The sequence below is a fragment of the Macaca thibetana genome, chromosome 13, assembly GCF_024542745.1.
Source record: "Macaca thibetana thibetana isolate TM-01 chromosome 13, ASM2454274v1, whole genome shotgun sequence".
Classification (NCBI taxonomy): Eukaryota; Metazoa; Chordata; class Mammalia; order Primates; family Cercopithecidae; genus Macaca; species Macaca thibetana.
The window spans coordinates 77165669-77189690 of record NC_065590.1 but is presented as its reverse complement, the minus strand read 5'-3'; the positions used below and the strand labels follow the sequence as shown (position 1 = coordinate 77189690).

General features: G+C 42.3%; 1 long non-coding RNA gene across 1 annotated transcript in view; it reads right to left on the bottom strand.

The window, feature by feature from the left end:
* Positions 1–1933: 1933 nt before the first annotated feature.
* LOC126933848 (uncharacterized) overlaps positions 1934–24022 on the bottom strand; it is a 110187-nt gene continuing 88098 nt past the window's right edge. The window contains exon 3 of the long non-coding RNA XR_007718742.1: positions 1934–4591. This is a non-coding gene — a long non-coding RNA (uncharacterized LOC126933848). The remainder of the gene's footprint in view (positions 4592–24022) is intronic.

Below are 24022 nucleotides of genomic sequence, written 5' to 3'. Positions count from 1 at the left end.
ATGTCTGTGACGTCCATGGTGCTCCTTCTCTGGCTCCAGCAAGGGAATGTGGTAGGGAGGAGAGACTAGTAGTGCCGTTTACTCTTGTCCAGCAGGGTCTGAGCTCATGTGTCAGACAAAGAGACCTTGGGACCTGGACCTGTGGCAGGTGCTTCTAGAAATCCTCCAGACATTAGTGGAGTGATTGGGGCTGAAATCAGGACAGCCCAAGAAGGAGGGTCAGCCTTAGGGGTGGTGGAAACCACTGAGGTGAAGTGGGGCATCAGGGTTGCTGCCAACCTCCTGTAATGTTCTCTTGAGCTTTGAGGACCCAAGAGCTCAGGGCCTAGCAAAAGGAGTCACCTCTGGACAAGCAAGCAGAGGCCCACTTAACCACACAGCGTAAGTTAGTAAGAGTCATGCCCATCCTCATGGCACTTTGCAGTTCTCAAAGTGCATCCCAATATAATCTTTTGTTTTATTTCCTGGGTCACCTTGTAGAGTTGGCAAATAGTATGTTTTTCCTCTTCTCTGATAAAAAGTAATAAATGCTTATCATAAAATTTAGAAAATGAAGGGAAGAAAGTACCTACAGATACCATACTTCACAATTTTAATAGTATTTCATATTCTATGGGCTAGGTTTGTTGGTTTTTTCCTCTTTATTAATATGACTAAATTTGTTTTTTCCTCTTTACTAATATGATTAGTATTTTTTTTCCTCTTTACTAATATGATTAGTAAAAGGAAAAAACAAATCTAGCTCAAAATCATATTTTTAATCATACTAAATATATAAATATACATAGCCGGGTTTACTATATCCATTTTAAAGATATGTAATTTGAGGCTCAAAGAAGTTAAATAACTTGTCCAAAGACACAGCCTGCTGAATGAGAAAGCTTGTCTAGAATAAAAACATTCTGGAACTCTATTCTCCCTTTGGATGAATTTGAGAAACAAGTAAAATCTCACTTCTTTGTCATCCTCCCACCTCAAGCAAGTCATTTCCTTTTTTATCTGCCCTTCCTGGCAGAAAAGGAAGAGAAAACACAAATTTTCAACCAGCTAAAAAGCCATGAAAGCTGCCACTGGGGAGCTGGGATCAAGGGCAGCTGTGAATGGGGGCGGAGGGGCATCACAGTGGGCTGCCCACTCTTTACTCTTGCTTTGAACAGCGTATTAGTCAGGGGCCTGCCAGAAAACAGATGGTCCCCGCTAACGTAGGTAAGAGAAGCAAGTTTAATGAAGGGACTGTTTTTACAAATGTGTGAAAAGAGCTAAGAAAACTCACCAAAAAATGATAAAGCATCCTGAGTCTAAAAGCAGTGGTACTGGAACCTGCACAATGCCGGGGCCATGGGAGAAGAGCTCAGTCTCCCCAAACCACCGCCAGGAAGGAAGGAGTTAGAAATACACTCCCCAACTTTTCTCTACTCCAGGTTCTGAACCTGCCATAATCTCTCAGGGACTGAAGTCAACCAGAAGCCAGAGAGCAAAGGCACTGGATAAAGCCCTGGGGTCAGCCCCCTAGAACATGGCAAGAGGGGCCAAGAGAGGAGACCCAGGGTGAGTTTTCCTGTTTCCTCCTCGTAGAGGGACCCAAACAGGGGCTGTTCCTGAGTTAGAATGACACAACAGAGGCCGGGCGCGGTGGCTCAAGCCTGTAATCCCAGCACTTTGGGAGGCCGAGACGGGTGGATCACGAGGTCAGGAGATCGAGACCATCCTGGCTAACACGGTGAAACCCCGTCTCTACTAAAAAATACAAAAAAACTAGCTGGGCGAGGGTGGCGGGCGCCTGTAGTCCCAGCTACTCGGGAGGCTGAGGCAGGAGAATGGCGTGAACCTGGGAGGCGGAGCTTGCAGTGAGCTGAGATCCGGCCACTGCACTCCAGCCTGGGCGACAGAGCGAGACTCCGTCTCAAAAAAAAAAAAAAAAAAAAAAAGAATGACACAACAGAATTCAGAAGCACTAAGTGGGTCTACAGCAGGGATGGGCAACCTCGTGAAGCCTGCAGGCCAAATTCCACTCAAGGCCTGTTGTTATAAAGCTTTATAGGAACACGGCCACACCCATTTGTGTATGTATTATCTATGAGGCAGCTGTCACGCATACTGCAACGTCCAAGTTAAGTGGCTGTGAAAGAGACTCCATGGTCTGCCTAAATATTTAGAGCCTAAAATATTTACTAGCTGACACTTCATAGTGACAAGAATGACATTCATTTAACATTCCATCCTACCGGTATTTATGAAATGCTTATTATATGCCAGATACTATTTTCAGAAACTGGGGATATAGCAGTGTTCAAGATGAACAAAAAATCCTGCCCTTGTGGAACCTGTGGGAGAGATAGATACTAAACAAAATAAATAAGAAAATTCTATAGAATCTAAAAACTGATGAATGCTTTGAAAAAATAGAGGTGAATAAGGGGACAGGATAGGCCAGGGAGCGGGGGCTTTATCTTAGTCTTCTCACTGAACTCTAATGTAATGCAATGAGGCAATACTCTCCCTACTTCTTCATGAAAAGGAAAATGAGACTCACAAACTGGCTCAAGACCAAAATCAATGATTTTGCTGGGATTGGAACCCACATCTGTCTGCTCCAAAACCTTTGTTTGTACCACCACAACTATGCTGCCTCCTGAAAATGAGGATGCGGGCTCAGAAAAGTAAAACGACTTTCAATAAGTTTTTTCTTTTGAAAATAACCAGGGTTAGTAATCTTCATCCTCCTAAGGGTGACCTGCACAAGCTCACACTGAGTTATGAGCCAAGCAAGACTTAGAACCCAGACTTTCTGAAGCCAAACCCACACACTTAATCCACAGTCATCAGACCAACTTTTTAGCAGGAAATGTTTTGAAGAGTTGATTGGAATTGAGAAGGGTTAAGCCAAATGTGAAACAGACTCATAGAAAACAAAGTAGCACTTCTTACACTTTAAATTGGTTTGCTTAGGGATGCAATTAACAAGCAAACATAGATTGGCAATGCTACTAAACACATACTTCCCCAAAGACAGAGTGGGGATGCTAACAACATCATCGCTGTTAGCTTGCCCAGGTCAGACTTTCCCAAATATCTGTAATCAATCGTTCTCCCATCTCCAAAGGCCAGATTACAATCACCTTGCTACATAGATGTTGGTTTGGGTTGTGGAGAAGAGGAATGAATATCAAGGGATGTATTACACCAAAATAAATTTTTGTCTCTCAAATGTCCCTCCCAAGATGGCAGCAGCTCCTGCTCTCAGACGATGTGGTCTAGGGAGCTCTAAGTAGGAAGCCCAGGGTCATAAAGAGCCTGTCACTGATTCTCCCTCCAGTTAATGAAGTCCCTAGGCTATAGGAGCTATTAAATTTCAGTGCCAAGTATTAGTGGCTTTTGCTGGTTAGAGTGATTCAACAGCCCCCAGTGAGGGTGAATCACAGGAAGAGCTGGAAAGCTGAATGTGGCCCTGGAGCCCAGGCAGTCTTGTTCATAGATATCACCTGGCATTCACACTGGCCAAGCAGCCGGGCCCTTGGAGCAAATACCACCAGCACCATCCCATCTGGCCACCATCATTCCAGCCATGGCTGTTTGGCCCTTGCCCTCAAAGCCAGGACACGTCAACACTGGGGCTGCTCTTTGAACAAATGAAGAAAAAGAAGATGCCAGGACCATGCATCACCATGAAATGTATGCCCCTCCAGGCCCTCCATGGGTATTCTAATCCAAGGAGGAGAGACAAAACATAAATGAGAAAGCTGAATGATGAAAGAGCTGAATTAGAGATTAAGCAGCAAAGGAAGTAGCATAAATAGTCTTTGGGTAATCGGGTTCATAGAGAATGGGAGGGAAGAGAATGAGATTTTTAAAATATGGCTTATCTTGCCAGGGAAGAGGTGGTTTCTTAAATGAGCTGCACCCATCCAGAGGGCAGTCACCCTCACTCGGCACTTGTAATGGTGATCTTCCTAATACACTTCTTAAAGACGCTATCCTACCTTCATAAACACTTCCCCATCCCCAGGCCAAGGTGGATGACTGATCCCATGTGCCTCAATTTCTTCCCTGCTGGACAGCAATATGAAATGACAATGAGAGACCAAGTCAACCAGGAGGAGCCACACTGGGGATTTTAGATTCAGAGGCTATACGGTGTGGAGGCCTCAGGGCTGTGGGGGAATAAATGTAGGGATGGATATGCAGAAGAGCAGAGAAAATGGCCAGCGTAGCCCAGGCGGAGGGAAGGAGTAGGCTGGTAGCATTAGGTTCCCCGGAGCCATGAGAAGCTCCCCAAGGATGCCTGCTTGTTCCAGTGCATTTCTCTTCCTTGAAACTGAACAGTTCTAGACGAAAGGTTTTTGTTCTCTGCTGTCTTTTGTAAAGTTTTACAGATGAGGGGAAAAGATTGGCTTCTTTTTAGGAAAAAAAAAAAAAAAAGACATACAATAGCTGCGGAACTGCTGTCGGGGTGGGTGGATCTGAGTTCATCATCAGGTTCTGCTTCTCAGTATGACCTTGGGCAAGTCATAGCTGTTCTCTCTGACCTGTTTCCTCATCCATAAAAGGATCAATGGTCCCCAGCCTGAAGTTCATGAACTCATCCTTGAGCCTGCAGGTAATAATAAGGTTTCATAGCATCACATATCACCAAACTCCTCATAGAAAGTCTGCATTTTTCCACCCAAAGCATGCACAGGCTACTCTGTCCTTCCTGCACACAGCTGTGCACAGCTTTCGCACACACTGGCTCTGCTCACTTGGCTGCTGCCCTCATCAGACTGTGTGAGCTGTTTGAAGGGAAGGGCTGCATCAAATGCACACTGTATGAGTAATTAAAATGCTCTGCTAGATAATTCTCTAGGAAAGAGAGATAGCTGTTAAAACTACTGCATCTCACAGTTGGAAGTGACCCTAGGGGTCTAAGACACTCATATTCAGTGAACACATATACTGGTGGTATTTGTTCATTTCCACAGACTTTTCTTCCTTCATTCGTCAAATGAAAGGCATGGTTGTTAGGCCAGGCGTGGTGGCTCATGCCTGTAATCCCAGCACTGTGGGAGGTCGAGGCGGGCGGATCACTTGAGGTCACGAGTTCGAGACTAGCCTGGCCAACATGGTGAAACCCCGTCTCTACTAAAAATACAAAAATTAGCTGGGCGCGGTGGCGGGCACCTGTAATTGTTGGAACCGAACTGTCGATTCCCTCCTGGGCAGGGGTCGCCGCGAAGGATCACCGACACGAGATTCACAGCAGAGAGTTATTTATTACTAGCGCGCTAGGGTCCCAAGCTCTAAGTTGGCCCTGGGACCCCGAGTGCTTGTTACAGGTTGTTTATATAGGCAAACACAAGTTCAAACACACTTAAGGCGCGAAATTCAAACAAAGCTTTAGGCGCGTGGTAATTGGGTCTAGCTATGGCCTGAGCAAGGTGTCTTGTTCTAATTGGTTAGAGCAGGACCTTAAGAGGTTTTTTCTTGGAGTTGCTGATTCCGGGAACTTCGAGGCAGGGTGGGACCCCCGGAATTGGCAGGGTGGGACCCCATGAGGTTGTTTCCCGGAATTGGCAGGGTGGGACCCTATCAGGGTGGGACCCTATCGAGGCAGGGTGGGACCCTATCCAGAGCCACCTGGTGTTAATTTTTTCTATATGAGGCCTAGTTTCTAAGTTTTATGAGGCCTAGTTTCATAATCCCAGCTACTCCGAAGGCTGAGGTGGGAAAATCGCTCGAACCCAGGAGGCGGAGGTGCAGTGAACAGAGATCGTGCCACTACACTCTAGCCTGGGTGACAAAGCAAGACTCTGTCTCAAAAAAAAAAAAAAAAAAGGCATGGTTGTGTTTTAGCTTTGTGTTTTAGTTCTCTATTGTTATGTAACAAATTGCCAGTAACTTAGCAGCTTAACACAAGATTTACAGTTCTAAAGGTCAAAAGTCCCAGCTGGCATGGCTGAGTTCTGTACGCAGGATATCACAGCTGAAATCCAGGTATCACCCAGAGAAAACTCTTAGCTTTTAAAAGGGTTTGTGTGATTAGGTTAGGCCCACCAGATAATCTCCCTGTCTTAAGGTGAACTGATTAGTAATGTTAATTACATCTGCAAAATCCTTTTTGCCAAGTAAGACAACATGATCTACAGGAGTGAGGTGAAGGTCATGAAGGCTATCTCAGAATTCCAGTTCACACTCTCTATTATGGTTATCATTATTACAATATTTTTTTCTTCCTCTCTCTCCATTCTTACTATATCAGGGTGAGGATACCAGCCTCCCTTACTTCATTTGGAGTAACGTTACTCCTTGTGGAGTAACGTCAGCATGTTTTAAGAATTGGTGAAGTGATTTGTTAATAAATATACAATAGTACTAGGAAGTCAAGGAGAGAAGAAATAATAGCTCTGAATTTTATGAAAAATAGGCTTCTACCCCTGCCCCCCCCAACCACTGAATCCAGGAACAACAATGACAACAATGAGAAACACTCTCACTCTAAAGATTTTAGAATCTACTTGTCAAAGTATTTTTCTAGGACTCCCTTAGTAAAGAGGCCCCATGGTCAAATCTGTTTTTCAAATGCTACATCGTATATCTTCACCCCTGCCTCCACTATCCCACGGTAATTTATAAAGCACAATAATATATTAAAACATAAGAGAAACTCTGCTGTTAACAAAGATATTTGGCCACAAATCCCTCTTACCCTTTTATTTATTTTTTAATCTGCTTATACCTTTCACAACTAGATCATTAGCCTCATGAAAGCATATATCTTCTTTGATTCCCTGCTATAACCCCAATGCCTAAAATAGAGCTGGGTACATAGCAGCAGTTCAATAAATGGCTATTGGAAAACAAATGGACTGGTGTTTTAGTAAATGCACCTTAGGAACTGCTGATCTAGAATCACACAGATGAGCTAGTCCAGACCACAAAGGCTGGTATGGTTCAAAGGTGGGAGTGAATAGTGGCTTGAACACCATTGATGTTTTTCTCCACTGAGACTAACTTCCAAACTAGTAAATCGAAAAGTGTAGAATGATTCACATAACCAAGGGCATAAGTGAGTTAGTGCAGCTCCCAAAGTTCAGGAGTCCCACAGTGGGCCTGGCCAGGTTTCCGCACAGTCATGGAGGCAAACTCAACCTTGCACTTAGCAAAATCACATTTACCCGTAGGCTGTAAACACCTCCTTATCCACACTTGCCAACCAAGGTTCCTAAAAGAACAGCATTTAAGGCTTATTCCTTTGGGTAAAGAAATGGACCTCTGTAATCAAGACTTTTAAAATGCAAACACTTTAGAAACAATATATTAAGCTGCTATCAGTTAACTCAATCGTGGGATTTTAAAAACATTTTTCTTCTAAGACTTCGATGAATTAAGAGGATAACAGGCGGTAGCGGTCCTGAAGAACAGTGGTTTGCAAACTTTAGGGTTCCTAAACACAACCTTAAGCTTGATAAGAAAGCAAGCCACACCCCAGAGATTCAGCAAGTCTAGAGTTCTACCCAGGAATTATTTTACCAACCCTCTCAGGAAAGACTCTGCAGTCAGAATTCATCTTGGCCAAACCCCCTTCCACTAAAGAGTGACCAAGAACACTTTCGGAGTCCAGCTGAAGTGCCTACCAAGGCCCCTCGACCCAGGCCCAAGCATCAGTGCTTTGTACTTGCCCAATACAAATTTATTAGGCAGCTTCAAATTATATACTGCCCCTTTCCTCACATAATAATTTTCAGAATCATAAAAAGTGAAGGGTCTTAGTCTAAATTTATTTTGACATTGAGCTTGGGATAGTGATACCAAAACAATAATATATCCATGTTTTCATTTTTTATTGATATTATGATGGTTTGACGATTTAAAAATAAACCAATTTACTTTTTCTGTCCCTTATATTTCATCAAAAAATTTTCAGGTCATCAGAACAGTTTTGGTGGATAAGGTCTATTATGAGTTTTGACAATAAAACTGGATCTTTAAAAAAATATGAATCAGAGAGGGTCAATGCCATAACAGCACTGCTCTTCTATCTTGTCTGTGTGCCTGCTTTCCCTCATGGATTGTTTTCTGGCTTTCAAATAATGTCAAAAGTAAACAGACTGCTAAATTCATCACACAGGCAATGAATTTTTTTCATCACTATTTCTTTCTTTTAAAAACTAGAGGCTGGGCCGGGCGCGGTGGCTCAAGCCTGTAAGCCCAGCACTTTGGGAGGCCGAGACGGGCGGATCACTAGGTCAGGAGATCGAGACCATCCTGGCGAACACGGTGAAACCCCGTCTCTAAAAAATACAAAAAACTAGCCGGGCGAGGTGGCGGGCGCCTGTAGTCCCAGCTACCCGGGAGGCTGAGGCAGGAGAATGGCGTGAACCCGGGGGGCGGAGCTTGCAGTGAGCTGAGATCCGGCCACTGCACTCCAGCCCGGGCGACAGAGCCAGACTCCGTCTCAAAAAAAAAAAATAAAAATAAAAATAAAAATAAAAATAAAAACTAGACGCTGAACGCAGTGACTCATGCCTGTAATCCCAACACTGGGAGGCCGAGGTGGGTGGATCCCTTGAGGCCAGGAGTTCGAGACCAGCCTGACCAACATGGTGAAACCCTACCTCTATTAAAAATACAAAAATTAGCCGGCATGGTGGCACACACCTATAGTCCCAGCTACTGGGGAGGCTGAGGCAGAAGAATCACTTGAAACCTGGAGGCGAAGGTTGCAGTGAGCAGAGATCACACCAATGCACTCCATCCTGGATGACAGAGTGAGACTCTGTCTCAAAGAAAAGGAAAAAAAAAAAAAAAAAACTAAAGATTGGTTTGTGTAGTGATTGAGTGGTGCCCCCCTCCTCCACAAGAAAAAATGTGTCTACATTCTAACCTCTTAATGTGATCTTACTTGGAAAAAGGGTGTTTGCAGATGTAATTCAGTTAAGGATTGCTAAATGAGATCGTCTTGGATTATCTGGGTCTACCCTAAGTCCAATTACACACGTCCAGAGGGAGAAACACGGGGAGAAGGGCAGAAGAGGAAAAGTCCTATAAAGATGGAGGCAGAGACTGAAGTCAAAGCAGCCACAGTTCAAGGAATGCCCAGAGCCAGCAAAAGCTGGGAGGGGCAAGGATTACCCCCAAGAGCCTTTAGAGAGAGCGGGGCCCAGATGATACCTTGATTTCAGAGGTTTGGGCCCCAGCACTGTGAGAGACTGAATTTCTGTTGTTTTAGGCCACCCGGTTTGTGGCAATTTGTTATGGAAGTCAGAGGAAATGAATACAGTCAGCTTTCTTTTATGTCCTTTCTATGACATTGTCTTTGTTGAAAATCTCAGAAATATAAATATTCATTGAAGAAAATTTAGAAAATAAAAAAGCAAATAAAAAATTTTTAAATTTCCATTTTCTACCGCTCAATCATTTTAACATCTTCCATATTCTTTTATTTTTGCTCTATAGGTCAATATAGGCATAGAAAAATATGATTGGCATAATATAAATTATATAATTTATGTAAATAACACATAAAGTACATAACGTATATACTTAAAAATTATGTTTACATATTAAAATATATTGACATAAAATATAATTATATACTATAAAATAGATTACACAATTGTGAAAGCTACATCTTTACTTTTTAGATTATAGTGATATTTCTATTAAATATATTTCTACAGCATGGTTTTTAATGGCTGCATGCTATTCTACTGTATAAAATTTACAGTAGTTTAATAAAATCCTTATGTAACACATAGGTCATTTATAGCTTTTCACTATTACATGCAAAAGTGAGATGAGAACCTTATAGCTTAAACTTTATATAGTTAATTTTTCCTCAGAATAAAATCCTAGAAGTGAAAATACTTCATTTAAAATTTTGCCTTTGATTGCTTTGACTTTTATCTCGCTCTCTTCATTTCCGGCTCCAAATGTCACAATGACTATGAAGGTGTATGTATGTGTGTAAAAGACAGGGAGTTAGATAGAAAGTGGGAGGAAGAAAAAATGAAAGATGAAAAGAAACCACGACAACAAGGTATTATTTCTCGAAAGCATTGATGCTTATTCCAGCTCATTGCTGCCCAGGACACAAAAAGTTTACTGTTTCTTCCTGTTGTTGAGCTCTGGACCTCAAGAAACTTTCTAAAAATAATTATCAACCATAGAGTAACCAAAATATTGGCATTAAATAAAGAACCTTCATATTCTCACGATTAATTCTCCAGAAGTTTAAATATGGCCATTTGTAGAAAGAGGAATCATTCTCTTCACCAACACATTAAACAAGAGCATTTTGTATGTGTGTGTGGGGGTGGGTAGATGGGTAGGTGTGTGTATGCACGTGCACACATATACTATGAAGTCTATAAAAATGCAAATAAACAACTGTAAAATTTTTCTGAAAAGAATGCTAGCCAAAAATTTCAGACAATTTTTGGGTGACAAACTAGGGTATCTAAACCATACTATATGATTTTATTTAGGTGGAGTTCTGGAAAAGGCAAAAACTATGGTTGCATCATCATGGTGAATAAAGAAATTAGACACCCTAGTTTAGATATGTATCTAATTTCTTTCATTCACCATGATGTTTTTAAGATTAATCCATGTTGCTGTGTGAATCAGCAGTTACTTCCTTTTTATTGCTGAGTAATATTCCATTATGTGGTTATTCTATATTTTGTTTACCTATTCACCCAGTAGTTGACACTTGGTTATCTCTTTTATATTTCATCGGTTTTCTTCTCTCATATTTCTTATTTTCTTCCTTCTGCTTTTCAGAGGTTTAATTTGCCCTTCATTTTCTAGTTTCCTAAGGTGGAAACTTAGTTCATTGACTATAAACCTTTCTGCTTTTCTGATGGAAGTATTTAAAGCTATTATTTCCCTCTAAGCATTGTTTTAGCTACCTTTTACAAATTTTGATACATTTCATTTTTATTTAGTTCAAAATAATTTCTAATTTCCCATGTGATGTTTTTCTTTGATTCACAGATTATTTACAAGTGTCTTACTTCAATTTCCACATATTTGGGCGTTTTTCAAATTTCCTCTGTGTTGATATTTAATTCCATTGTGGTACAATGATTTTAAATTTCGAAGTAGAGAATCATTCCTCATATAAAAATTAGAGTAGCTTTATTATATACAATGAGGAAAAGGAGATATGATAGCAAAAATAATCAGTTGTTCCAGCACCATATACTGAAAATAGATTTCTTCCACCATTGAATTACTTTGACACCTTTATTGAAAATCAATTAGCCATATAAAGATGACCTTTTCAGGATTCTCAGGTCTATGTCAATGATCTGTGAGCCTATCCTTGTACCAATACTATACTGACTTGATCACTGTAACTTTGTAGTCCAGCGATTTTAAGCTTGTAAGCAGAGTGCCATTCCTTGCTGGAAATCAAGTTTTATTATCTACAGCGAGGAAAAGGAAGACTGATAGCAAATCCTTTACCACCTAGAAACCCACATTTCTTCTAGAGCTCGCAGAGCTAGTGAACAGCCTTAAGTAGACCCTGCGCCTGTTTAGCAGTGACTATGCCCACGTGTCACTTTTTTGATCAAGTTTTCCCCAAACACCCTAGGCTGAATTACCCATTCTGATCTCTTGGCTTTGTCCTGGGGCACTTGGTTCCTGTGTCTGGTGTGGTGGCTAAGACCAACATGGACCCACAGGGGTTCAAATCATGGCTTTATATTTACCTGCTCTCAGTTGTTAGTGAGTTACCACCACTAAAGTACTGACTTTATGCCTTTTACTCTCGAACCCAAGATATTTGCAGCAGATAAAGGCAAAGGGTTCCTCATGCCTTACTGACAGCTTTCGCTTTACTTTTGTCAGTTCTTCTGTAATATCCAGTCAGTCATCCTGAAGTTAAAATGTAGTTAGAGTCTAGGTGACATCATCATACAAAACATTCTTTCTTATTTCGGAGACCTGGTCAACTTTATAATTTTTGTTCAGATTAAGTAAAAATTGGTTCTGCTGCCAGAAAGCCATTTTAAAGTGGCATAAAATAACATAAAAAATTCTTCCTCAGAACTTTAAAGAATCCAAAATGAGAATAAAATAATGGAAATTTCAGTCCTAACCACAGTATTATGCTCTGGTACAAGTGTGATTTTTTTTTTTTTTTTTTTTTTTTTTTTTTTAAGAAACAGGGTCTCACTACATTGCCTAGGCTGGTCTTGAACTCCTGAACTCAAGTGATCCTCCCACCTCAGCCTCCCAAAGTGCTGGGATTACAAGTGTGAGCCACCACTCCCAGCCCAAGTGTGATTTTTGGGCAACAAGTGCCACAGATGACTAAGGTGCTTGAAGTCATCTTGTTTTTATCACGAGTGGTTTGATTTAAATATATGTGTGTGTGTATATATATATAATTATATGTAGAAGTGTATAGCATAAAAAATAAAATTCCCTCCTCTCACTCTACCTGAATTCCAATTTCCCACATAGGAAACCTCTGATTAATATTTGATTGCTATGGGTTATTTTTTAAAGTGTTAGTAGCCTCTCAAAGCCTATTGACAAGAAAAAAAAAAAAATGGCCACTGAGAAGTTGTGGAGGGGTTTTCCAGGTACTGAATCCTGGCATTTACGTCTGATTCCATTTCAAACCTCACTAAAATTATAGCAAAGGAATAAAAAGGACATAGGCCCACAGAGACAAAGGGGACAGGATCAACAAAATTTTCTACAGATGGAAAGCAAGTCAGCAACTGCCCTTCCATCTTGACCTGAGTTCAGATTTGTCTAGTTTACCTGCTTAGGTGGAAGGAGGGAACCAGCAAGAAGCAAGCGAATTCACAATGCAAACGTTCGGGAAATGAAGGTTTAATATCTCTTGCAAGTGGCCTGCAGGGTGGGGCTGAAGCCAGGATGAGAGGGTGAAAGCCTGCATATGGAGTGCTCAGGCCCTCAGACCGCTTTCCCCATTTCCAGCCTTCAGTGACTCCCCTGTTCCCACCACAGAGAAGCCTGGAGGTTTGCTATCTGGAAAAGCTGTTGAGTGGCTATGAACTGGGGACACTAGATACAACTGAGGCAGCGGGTAGTGCACAAGGGAAGCAGAGAAAGTAAGAGAAACTTGGGACAGGGAAGCGTGAAGTCCCCTTTTTCCTTCTCCCATGGGCTTCTGGAAGACAGACTTTCAGGTTTATAACACCTCACCATTGGCCTGGGAAAGTGTTCCCTGAATGGAGGAAATCAGAAGCCTGATATCTGAGAGCTCCTGTCAAGGGGGCTGAGACCCATCCTCATTCCTGTGCAGTGAGCCTGCCCAGTCGAAGGTTCTCTCCCACCCGCTGTGCTTCCAACAGCCTTCCAACACCTTGCTCAATATAACACTGATGATCAGCCAAGAATCACCAGACATCTGAGGAAATGGAAATCAATGGATATAGAAAACTGAAAACTCACTGAGGAGCAGTATATTGTATGTTATTAGAAATAGAAGTTAAATTTTAAAAATTTTATAGAGTTGAAAGACTTTGCCCATGGTGGGTGGAACTCCAAGGTGAACGGGGTGAAAAGGGACCTCTAGCTTTTCAATAGAAACTTTGTACTACTTGTTGATTTTTAAAACTAGACAGTTGCATAAAGTTGACAAAAATTAAAGTGACATTTTTAAGCATTTTTGTTTGATTTTTAACAGGAGTTTTTTCTTTCTATTTCACCTTAGGCAATGTTTTTCCTGGTACTTTGGAAAGACATCTTCAACTGGCTGACTGGTAGTTTTACATGTTTGTAACAGTCTCTGTTCATCTGCATATCATCTGGACAGTTCCCAACTTCATGGTGTCATAGAAACGCACACTTAAACCAGGAGGTCATACCCTGTTGCACTCATACAGGACTATTTATCTATTGTAACCTCCCATCTGGCTACAGACATGATGGGACTTATTTTGTCAGCTGGCAAAGCAAATGCTTCAGCTTCACCTCTCTCAGTAGAACCCGAGCCGCATGTGCCAGGTGCTTATAGAGCACCATGGCCTGTGCAAAGCCCCCAGCATGCGTTATTGCCCTTGCCTTATAACAACCCCATGAAAAAGATGCTGTTATTATCCTGCATTTTACAGCTAAGGAAACTCAGGCTTGGAGAGGTACCTCACCCCAAATCATCTGACAAGTAAATGACAGAGCCAATTTTGTCAGACTTCAAAATCTATGCTGTAATCCACTGCACTCTTCTGCTTCTTGTGCATTTCATGGCAGACTTGCTCTATAGTGTATCTGGTTCCTGGATCAGCACTGCTGGACAACCGGTTGAGGTGTCCCCAAAGCAATGATGCCTTTCCCTACACATTGTCCTGCCCACCTGAAAGTGCCATGAGATAAGAGCATTGCTCTTTTTCCTTTGACCCAATCCTATTTCCCCCTCAGTAAGACTGAGAAGAGATTCCCTTGAAAAGAGTCTGCTGGGAAAATAAGATGGACTTCATAATTTGAAAATTCCTTCTAAGAATGCTTTTAAGGTTATTAAGTAGTGCATCCAAGAGTAGACAGCTCTTGGGAGAGCCTGGCCAAGGTATCTAGTGATATCCAGGTGGCATCTTGTCTACAAATGACGGGAGACAGGGGTGTAGGAATTTTGTTCCCTGGAATATTTGATTTCTTGAGGATTTCAAGGTAACATTTCTAGTGTCATGAGAGCATCACAGCAAACCATCTGGGTGGAGACCATGGGTAACATACCTGGCACTAACAATCATGGTCCTCTCATTCACAGCACACGTAGCTTCAAGACAATCCTCACACACCAATATATCCTGCTTGTAGCCTTTTGAAAGAAACATTTCCTTGACAGCATTTGCAAATCATGTTTTGTTTTTCTCCTCTGGAATAATGTGCACGGAAGAAATTCTTCCATATGTCAAAGTTGGTCTCATCGTTTTGCTTAAAGGAGGGAGGCAAGGAAGAAGACTATAGTTAAGAAGTCAGTTCAAACCAGAGCAGGTATAAATATTGTAAGAGCACGCTCTTGGCATGGTGCTCAAGAGCTTTCTGTTCCTGCAGGCTTCACGTCACTTCTAAAGTGTAGGTGATTTTGCACTAAGCATCAGGTTCTGACATGAAAAATATGAGAACATAGCTGAAATACAGCTTAATATCCAGAATTTAGATAATGCTAACACCTTAACTGTTATTGTACATAATATTTTAAGTTAGCTAACTGATTCTCATAACAACACTGTGAGGGTGCAGGGGGAATTACCTCACTATGGAAAACAGCATTGCCCTATAGATGGCTGTGCGTGTTCTCTATCCTCTTCACTTGATTATGGCTCCTTTAGGGGTGAGACGGGGGTTGTTAAGGGACAGCCACTGATCTCTAGTGATAAAAGACAAGATCATGTCATGAAATGTCAATGGGGCCTACCTTACCCTCTCTGGGCCTCTCAGACCTGGTAGTTCCCAAGCACAGCAAATGCTTGAATGGCCGGTCTCCATTCATACACAGAACAGGGCCCAGCCACGTCTCTGCATTCAATTCCAGCTCCTTTGGGAACACATGAGCAAGCCAGGATTCTGCAAGACACAAGGTCTAGGTTCAGGAATGAAGGGTTTTGTTTTTCTTTCGTTTTCCCTTGAGGAACCTTCAAAATTCTGCCCCCTCCTAGGCTTAAATTCTGGACTAATTACAACGCTCTGTTATTCCTGTTAGGGGATGAGAGGGCAGGACAGGGGTTGCAAATAAATAATAAAGAACATGCAGACATTTTGGATGCCACATCCTCTACAAGGCCCTCACTTTGTTATCATTTGTATAAACTTGCACACACACCCTTTTAAATGTTCCTGAGGGATGTTTTTCTAAAGCAGTTCATGTTGCAAACATCAAAAGGTGACATCTAATAGGGATTCCAAATCGCTATGCCTGAAGCCCTGTGAGGCCTATTCTCCTGATCCTTCCTTTGTGTCTACTCCCTTGGCCTGGGGCTGCTCCCACTGCCCTGTATGTCTCCAAAGCCACAATCTTGCCCAACGAGCTGCCATAATTCCAGCAGCCGCCACACCCTTATGTGTCTGCATCCCTATACTCCCAAACCTTCAAACAATGCCACCACCAATGCCCTTACCTGGCTTCCACAAAGCTATCATTTTGGGCAACTCCACTGCCGTCACCAAGATAAACTTCCTGGCTGATCAACAGAACTACACAGTAAGGATCAAGCTTCCACATATATGATAGTGTTATACTACATTTGGCCTGAGGATGACTCCAAATTTGAGTCCTTACATAAAGAACTGCAACCTAACTCAGTGTGTAAACTAACCGAAAGCCTACGTACAAGTATACTCTTGTAACAAATAGCTGAGTCTCAGCCAATCATAGCAAGGAAGCTTCAGTAATCGCAGGTGGCCAACTGATTAAAATAAGGCAAGACATCAAGCTGTAACCAATTAAGCTGACTTCGTACCTCACTTCCGTGTTCTGTCCATAAATGCTGCCTGACCTGAGTTCTTAGAACCTGCCTGGTTCTGAGGGCTGCCAGACTTGCAAGTTGTTATTTGCTCAACTAAGCTGTTAAATTTAATTTGTCTAAGCTTTTTCCTTTTAACAATAGTTTACCTGGAACATGGTTTGTTAGCACATTTTCACAGTTGACTTAGCTTTCATCCAGCAATTCTTAGAACCAGCTGAGAATCACCTGGAAAGCACCACATTAGAGTCACCTGGAAAGCTTCAAGCACATCCTGATGTTTGGACCCCATGCCCAGAGACACTGATTTAATTGGTCTGCAGTAGGACCTGGGCATTTCTATGCTTTACAAGTGATTCTAGTGTGCACCTGATTGAGAACTACAATTTAATTGCCTTTATGTCCCTACATATATGCAAAGCATGGGTGGTGCTTACGAACTGAAAAGGCCACATCAAACACACATAAGTTAACAGGACACTGATTTGACTTAATGGAGTGTGTATGTAACATCTTCACATTTTTATATCATGGAAGAGCTGCCCTCATGGTCTGACTGCATAAGGGATGGAAAGCAGGGCACTTCCTTCAACACTAGTTCCAGGGTCTCTACTATTCCCAGAACTCTGAGGACTAAGCAGCAGCTACAGCTAAAAACCTATTCACATGGTTTTGGTCAACATGAGGCAAGAAGTGGTCCACAAGTCCAACAAGCTAATGGGTGGTCTTCCTTCCATCATGATGATGATAGTGCTCCTTGCTAGCCAACATGCATCTTTCTCTTACACTTAAGAGTTATCTCCCACCAGCCAGCCTCAGTGAATGGGGAGTGTCCTATGGGGTTGTATAAATAGTCAGAAATCAACTTGCTGCACTTCTGTGGGGTTGCCTGGCTCTGACCATTCTGATCAGCCTCTTCTGTTCACCTTGGTTCCCACAATAAAACCTTGGCTGGGTGGGTGATGGGGGTGGGGGAGGCACTATACCATGAATCCAGACCCCCACAGCAGGCTCATCAATTAGGTTTATCCTCACTCTCAATGAACTGGGAGGTGGTAGAGAGCATGGGCTCTGAAGTGCTAGGTGATATGCCTCTGTTTTAATTCCAGCTCCCACACTTCCGGGCTATGTAAATTGGAGGTAGTCATGATAACCTAATTCACAGAGTTCTTTTGAGAATTAAATGAGGTCATGTGTAGAAAGCTACTTAGCACAGTGTCATGGTAAGTAATTAATGTTTTCTAATAAAGCACACAAAAGTTTTCACTTTGGATAACTTTAAAAATCATTTAGAGGAATAAAAAACAGAGAGGGCCACGTGAAGACCTCCTAATCATGCTATTCACTATGAATTTGGAAGTGGCATTGGAAAAGCACACAAGAAAGAAAAAAACTGATGGGGGAAATGATTTTCCATTTCTCATTCAACACCTCCGTCGTGTTAATAGTGAGGAAAGCTCTTTCTCCTGGATTCAACAGAAATGAACTCCTTCTCATTCTTCCTCCTGATGAAAGAACGGGGACCAGGGAGGAAAGGAAGATTCTGAATCAGACAATTCCCAAAGGATCTGAGCCAAAAGCACAACCTTTTCAGTCCCATAGCATGATCTCCAAGGGGCTGGTGAGACTCTAGGACCTCTGATGCCATTCCACAGGCTGTTGAGAGCTTCAGCATTGCAGTCGCTAACCTCCAATGACCACTGAAGCCAAGACCATAAAGAAAAGTTGCCTTTGCCCATTAGTCAGCAGACTGAAGTCATTCTACTGCTCTACCAGGGCAGCAAAGTCAGGATGCCATGTTTCCAAATTGACTCTACCCAAACCACCTAATGTCCTTAACTGGACTCATAGCTAAACAACTCTCAGGGAAGAGAAATTCTCTCTCACCTTTGGTAAATAAAAAGAGAAAAAAAATCAATAAAACAATTTCCAATCTGCTCCTTCAACTCGATGCCCCACTGATCAGAATGAGTCAGCAGCAAACGCATTAGCTCTGAGAGAAAACAGCTTTTAAAAATAAGATTGGATCTAGTTGGCTGAACAATCATTATGCTTGAAATTCTCTGCGCCATATTTGCCAGTCAATAGAGCACACAGGGATATATACCACAGGGACAGTGCCTTTCATCTGCCACCAGTTTTCAGACCACATTTATAATTGCTATCAAGATCATCAAACCATCCAGGGACTTCAGGGAAAAGCGTAATTCTCACCAAAATGAAGCAACAACTAGTCTGTAACACGAAAATAATACAGTTACCCTTGGGACCCAACTCTTTATTCGAGCTTCTCAAATAGGAAATACTATCTTTTACTAAAGATTTGAATCAAAGTTTAGGTCCTACTAACCCCTGCCTTACCCGAACCTGTTCAACTAAGTCTTTGAGGTCCAGTCCCACACAGTCCCCACGCCAACCCACATCAACACAGAGCATATCAGAAGTCCCATTGTTCTCAGTGGACAGGGTCCAGATCAGTTGTGTTGTCACAGGTCTAGAGTTTGGGGTGATACCTAGGCCCTTTTTGTCCTACTCCACAATCACTCTATTACCCATCTGACTTTTAAGAACACCATTTCTAGATATCCCATTGTTGTGTCCAACTCACAGAATAGTCTTTTAAAAGGCTACCTTCAGGCAGGGTGCGGTGGCTAACTCCTGTAATCCCAACACTTTGGGAGGCCGAGGTGGGTGGATCATGAGGTCAGGAGATCGAGACCATCCTGGCTAACATGGTGAAATCCCATCTCTACTAAAGATACAAAAAATTAGCTGGGCGTGGTGGTGGGCGCCTGTAGTCCTAGCTACTCGGGAGGCTGAGGCAGGAGAATCGCTTGAACCTGGGAGGCAGAGGTTGCAGTGAGCTGAGATCATGCCAGTGTACTCCAGCCTGGGTGACAGAGAGAGACTCTGTCTCAAAAAAAAAGGCTACCCTCCTCTAAAGCCTGTGATCTAACTAGTCAGTTCTGTTTAGGCCAGTCCTGGCTTCTTCCCTTCCACACTTGCCACTCTCACCACCAAACCTGCCTGAATTATGAGAAATCTTTGCGTTTCGTTTTTTGTTTTGTTTTTTGTTTTTGCTCCAATCTATAAAACTTAATCTCAGATTAAGCATTTGAACTATAAGCTACATGGCATGGGGCTAGTCACAAAATACCACAACAGTAGCTATGTGCTCCTGGGCAAGTCAATTTACCAGCCGTCAGCATCAAATTGATCTTTCAAGTTTACCTAGTGTAATGTAGGCAGCTGGTGCCCAGCCCATATCTTCATTTCTAGGATGGGCACCCTCCCCGATGTTCTGAGTGTTGGCTGCTAATATTCAGAGCTGCCGCCTTCTTTTAAGAATTGAATTGCCCTCAGTCCACCCTCCATTAGCCTTGGCAGCCCACAGCTAACAACTGGTTGACATGGAGTACAAACGGTGGACCCCTTGTTTCAAAGTGGGCCACCTGTGTGGTGCCATTTCTACTCCAGAGCATCCCACGAGATCAAGCTGAAGCTGGGTTTAGCTGAGACCATGCCCTTGCATTTTTTCCTCTGCCATGTCCTGCTTTCCTCATTTTCTTTCTCAGGAGAGCACTCTCTCAATAACTTGCTTGCATAAACATCCCCAAACCCTGGCTCAGGCTCTGCTTCTAAGAAACTCAACACAAGGAAACTAGGATTTTGTGTGGAACATGAATTGGATCAGATAAAGAGTAAGGCAGGGAAACAAGTTAGGAGCCTGCTGCCACAATCCTGCTACGAAATGTTGTTTTTTATCTTTTCTACTCTGAAATTCTATGACTCCCTGAGCGAAATGCTGCTAGTAGTCACAACAAGCTCATTAACTCTGCTCCATATGTTAGAAAGAACATAGGTCAAACTGGCACAGTGAGTTGTCTGCTCCACTGTGCAGACATAACAAACAGAGAAAAAATGGGAGCATTTGATTTACCGGGAACCAGATTGTAAAAATAGATTGTCTCCCAGTTCTTCATTGAAACTTAAAATTCCACTAGGGATCCAAAGACAGGTCCCTTGACTTAGTATGCTATTTATTACATATAGATTGTCCAAGGATAATCTAAGCCATCCACCCTTTGCCCCAAGGGTTCTTCCTGGAGTCAACAAGTATTGCAGAATGTGACTTAAATATAACTAGAAGGTAAACCTACTTCAGATCAGAGACATCAAGATGCATCCAAAACTAGATTGGTCTTGGGTTTATCTATAATTCCAATCAATATGGGAGTTCATGCCTTTTCTTTGACAAAGGTAAGTACATCAGTGTTTCTCACACAGGTCTGTAGAAATATCCTTAAGAATTTGAAGTTCTCCATAAGAATTGTTTTTCTATTTTAAATTTTTATAACTTTTAAAAAATTAATCTAAGTGAATTCTATTTCTCATGGATGGCCACTGATAACTGAACCTTGCCATGAGATTTCAATGTTGTTGTTATAATTGGGTGCTGACCTTATTGACACTAAGGTGATTATCCAGAACTACAAGTGCTAACTTTTAAGGAAGAGTCTCTCAAGCTAGACGTTTGTAGGTATATTCTCATGAGTCTATGAATTTCCAAATGTGAATAACTGGTTCGTTTCTGAATATGATCAATGCCTACAAATTCTAGTTGCAAAATAATGGCCACTTGCTATTGATTACACATCAATCAAAATGATGGCAAGTGGCCATCATTTTGCAACTAGAATTTGTAGGTATTGATCACTGACAAAGTGAGGAACTGGCACTCTGGTTGCTCAGCTGCCACTGCAGAACAGAGAAGGACACCTGGGCAGGATGGATGAAGTCACCTTTGTGAAAAGTCACATGATATCAAGCATTCCCATTCCAGGGTTGGTATGGGTTATCATGTTGCCATTACCGTTTATTTTTAATTAAAAATCAGGCTCAGGGCCAGTGGCTCAATGGATAATGCGTCTGACTAAGAATCAGAAGATTCCAGGCTTGACTTCTGGTTGGCTCAGTGGGACTACTCTCAGTTTGGGTGCGGTGGCTCATGCCTGTAATCCCAGCACTTTGGGAGGCCGAGGTGGGCAGATTACCCTGAGGTCAGGAGTTCAAGACCATCTTGGTCAACATGGCAAAACCCTGTCTCTACTAAAAATATAAAAATTAGCCGGGCGTGGGGGTGCACACCTGTAATCCCAGCTACTCAGGAGGCTGAGGCACCAGAATCACTTGAATCCAGGAGGTGGAACCTGCAGTGAGCCGAGACTGCGCCACTGCACTCCAGCCTGGGTGACAGAGCGAGACTCCATTTCAATAAATAAATAAATTAATTAATTAATTAAAAATCATACTAATTATTAAAGCAGTGCCCATGAGATTGTTCCAGCATGAAGATCGTGCCTCCTTTTCTTTAATCTCTGGCTCTACAGAACTTAGTTGCTGGGCTCTTGGGAGGTGTTCACTAAACATCTGACAAGTGAATACACATTAAGCCACAGAGAAGGCCCCTCAAGTTTACAGACTAACAGAAAACTGCCCAGATTATAGTGACCCTTTGATTTATCACAAAACAAGTCTGTGCATTCACAGGTGCTACATCTAGAAGGAAAAGAAAGGATTTGATTACCATAAAAGTCAGGAGAATGATCCCCTCTGGAGGAGAGAAAGGGGATGAGACAAAGAAAAGGGAGACATTCTGGGATCGACGGCAATCTTTCCATTGCTTAACGTGGGTGACACTTACATGAGCATTTACTTTCAAACTTGTAGGTCCCCTATGCATTTATTTCAGGAACAACAATAACAAAAATCAGGGAAGCACTGTGCTCTCCAAAGAAATGCAAAGCAATATGACCACTGTTACATAAGAGAAAGAGTACTGGCCTGAGTCCAAATTCCTAATTTGAATCCCAAGTTTGTAACTAATTAGCTGAATAACCATGGTAAATCACATAACCTCTCTGAGCCTCAGCTTTCCTCTCTGTAAAATGGGAATATGTATGTCACCAACTTCACAAGGTATTGTGATTCTGAAATGAGATAATACATATGAAAGGGCTTCATTGTTTTGTAGAGTGGAAGGCATTCTAAAAATGTAAACTCGATTAATATTATTTGGAATTATTATTGCAGCTGAGACATTGTGTTTAAGAAAATGCGGGCCCTAGGTCCCAGGATCCACTGATATCAGTTCATCAGTTCTGTGTCTTGCAAAGCACATCTTCCACATTCTCTCTGGACCCGGGCCTGCCTCTTCTCCTGCCTCCACTCTCCAACACAGACCCCAGGCTCCTGCCATGCTGTGCCCTTGCGCTTCTCCCATTGTATCACATACTCTCTGGGAGCCTTCCCATACACTGTTTCTTCTGTTTTTACTCACCTGGCCCATGCTTCAGCTTATCACTCATTCATTAATGCAACAAATATTTACTAAGCATCTATTATGTGCCAAGCACTGTTCTAGGCCCTAGGGATAAGTTCCTGCCCTCATGGTGCTTACATTCTGGTGATGGCTCAATTCAAAAACACCACCTGCTCTAGGATAATTTCCAAAATGTCCCCTCCCTACTCCCTTCCCACAACCACCCACCACCAATCCCCACTGAACTAGTGAATATCTCTTTTTGTCCTCAGAGTGTCCTGTACACTTATATATGACTCTATTGTGACCATTCATGTAGGTGGTGGGCTCTTCAGTGTAATGATCACTTCTTTCACTTTCATTTGCAGAGAAGCACACAGAGTAATAATAATAGCTAATGGCTAACATGCACCGAGTGCTTAACATGTGGCTGGCACAGTTCTAAGCACTTTTACGTATTATCACATTTAATTCTCACAGAAACCAGTGAGGTGGCCATTACTGTTGACCCAGTTTGAAGATGAGAATTCAAGCACAAGGAAGTACACTAACTTGCACAGGGTCACAGAGCTGGTAAGAAGTGGAGCCCAGTATGAATAAAGACATCCCACTCTTGGTCACTGCACTGTACATCCTCGCAGTTAGGAGACACTAGAGGTGTTTGGGAGTGGAAGAAAGGCAAAGAATCGGTAGGCAAAAGGGCCATTTACTTGGCAAATAACATGACAAGGAGATCTTTCGTATTAGGTACGTTAGAGTTGGGATGAGCCTGAAGGAAGAAAAAAGAGTGTTCCATTTAGATTCCTGCATCCATTCCCATTTCCTTTATTTCTCCCCTCTCTAAACTTAAGCTATCTAGGGATTATCCAATCAATTAGAACACACTTTAATTAATGGCATTGTTCAGGCTGGTCTGTGTTTATTCAAGCCCCAAAAGACAACTGCATAAATGAAGTGGGGGGCTGGGGAATTCCAGTCTCCTTCCTGTCAGTCAACCTGGATCCTTCTGGGAAGCAAATGTGAAGACAGGTTTTCAAGGCCAGATTGAGCCCCCGAGATCCCCGGTCCAGCATCAGGGAACTCCAGTGCCTGTGAGGAAGAGCACTTAACAGAGCCAGGTGAAGCAGGCAGCAGGGAGGTGTTAAGCAGCTTGTACAGGACTCAAGCGTAGCAATCACTGCCTATCACCTTGCTTTTGATAATTCTGTGTGGAACTTCTGGTTAAGCCCGGCAGATTAAGCCCATGCATTTATATCTACTTCCTCCTCCAATCCTA